Consider the following 2,500-nt stretch of genomic DNA (forward strand, 5'->3'; position numbering starts at 1 on the left):
CAAATCAGCATTACTCTAAAGGCTATGGCCCATAGATGCAAAAAAGCAATCACCAGATGAACTTGCACAGTCAAATGGCACTCGACCTATTGAAGCCAATTTATTCACCAAAATATTCCAAGTAAAGGTATTATCAGTAGTGCCTGAATACATACCACCACTTAAACTGTAGATAGCAGTCAAGTAATCGCTTTGGCATACAAGATCTTTTCTGTGAATTGTAGAATTCTTCTTTTCTTTTCTGACATCAATAAAGAAAAAAACATATTTGCTATAAAGGTTATCAGATACATACTTCATTTGATAGTATTTATAGTTCATTATGATCTTTCTTATAAAAGAGCTTTTCGGGAAATTTGCATTTATGGCACATCTTAATCTTTTACGTGAACATTTAGAATGAAACATTTTATGCAGCTTTTTAATGCAGACCCTAGATGGTTCTCTTTCACATTGACTTTTGTAATTGTTTTTTTCTAACACTATTTCTTGCTCTCTCCTAAAAGGCTCTATTATGATACTATTTCGACAAGACATAACTGAAGTATTTATCAAGTCATCAGTAATTTCCGATGATACATGATTTGTCAAAACAAGGTCATATAATACACAAATGCACTCAGCAGTACAACTTCTCTCGGCTTATATGTGACCATTCATGGTCAATTGCTTCAATGGCTGCCCAACTACACAAATGGGTTGAATATTGTTCATTTGACCACCTCTACAGACATGGTCATTAGGCCTAAAGGCCACCTAGCTAAATACCTGGGATTTTCGTGTTTTGTTGGTTGACCACCTACTATAGACGTGGTCAAAAACTCGTACTTTTGAACTTTATAGTTCAGCGACTTGAAATAGTCTGCATTCATCTTGTCAACGCTCATTGGCTGAAGGCAATACACTGATCGGGTCTCAACAGTCTGAGCACGGAGAGAAGTTGAATCTCCTGAGAAAAGCAGCTGAATTGATGCATCACAACTCGCTATCGTAGCCGGGGCGAATTTCAGCGTCTGTTTCCTAGAAAACACACTACTGCATAGCTTTCTGATATTCTGATAAGTAGCCTTAGCCATATTTGTTAATGGAAATTCGAATAAGTGAAAAAAGATTCACTTACCTTGTGGAAACAGTAACTGTAATGCCAAAATATCGAACGCCCTTACCACAAGTAATTTAACTGCATGTCTAAGATACCAGTTCCGGGCGGTCAAAAAATTTCACATGAGATCGAGGCCATGTGTGCCACGCAGCCAGTCAGTCCAAGATGGCGTCCAAACCATGAAATTGTATGGCATTGGAAAATCGCGGGACATAAACCTGCGGGAATGACCCGATTAGTATGCGTTCTCCTATCGTCGAACACAAAAACAACTGGAAAATTGAAATGATCTCGTAATTACATGTATGCACCCGAGCTTCTAGAGATGCAAATGTCAAAGGAAATATAATGTAATAATACTAATTGAGCAAGCTCTATATGACATTAAGTAGCCTTGTAAACCCACAGAGCAAGAGATTATAACCCTATGATGTGGTCTGGGGTTTTTAATGACTTCTTTTTGGGTGGGGAATTCCACAAATCAATAACATTAAGGAAGTGGGTTGTGCAAAAATTTATGCACTTCTGATTTTAATTTAAGCTTAATTTGCTTGTTAAATTTAATCATTGCTGCTTTCAGAGGGGACATTAACCTAATCAGTGGAAATACAAATTCTTGAACTTACCGTTATCTTCATTGTAATCAGAAGGAACATGACAGATATTTGAATCATCATGATCTACTAATAAGCTTTCGTCCACGTTATCACTTGGGTTTGGTATAGACACTGCACAATTAATAAGGGGACAAACGAGCTTTAGAGATTTGAAGACAAAAACTTTACGGGGCAAAAAATGCTTAAAATATTTAATCACTTATAATAACGACAATTTAGGGCTTTGAATTCGTAAATCATCGAAGTTTACTCACCTCCAGTTGATGTGCTCTGCATGGAGGGGCTTGGTCTCGAAGGTCTCTTAGGAGCTTTAACAACTCTCTCACTGGAGGAATTATACGTAATGTCAGTAACATGGCGTTTCCTCACCTCTTGGTCCCCTTTCAACTTATTTTGAAGACATTTTGCAAATAGCCCTTTCTGCTTCTTCCGCGATTTGTTTTAACTTTCTCTTACGACGGGAATCCGGGTAGTTATTTGTTGTATATAGTTGGCAATTGCTATTTTAAATTGTTCCAGTAAATGTCAAGATATTTTCTAAATGGCACAGACTACGTGAACAAAATGGGAGTTTCACTTCAGGCCCGATCTAAATGAACTACCATCATCAAAGCTGTCTCCAATTCTATTGCTCCTTGATAATTCAAAAATCATTATGAAGTACCTTTTACGTGGTTTTCTTGCAGTTGACCTCCCGCATGAGCAATAGAGATAACAGTGTGACCTTCGTGCTTTGCTAAGAAAGTAACCACTTTAACAATTCATAATGACATATCTTGAA

The sequence above is a fragment of the Pocillopora verrucosa genome, chromosome 13, assembly GCF_036669915.1.
Source record: "Pocillopora verrucosa isolate sample1 chromosome 13, ASM3666991v2, whole genome shotgun sequence".
NCBI lineage: Eukaryota > Metazoa > Cnidaria > Anthozoa > Scleractinia > Pocilloporidae > Pocillopora > Pocillopora verrucosa.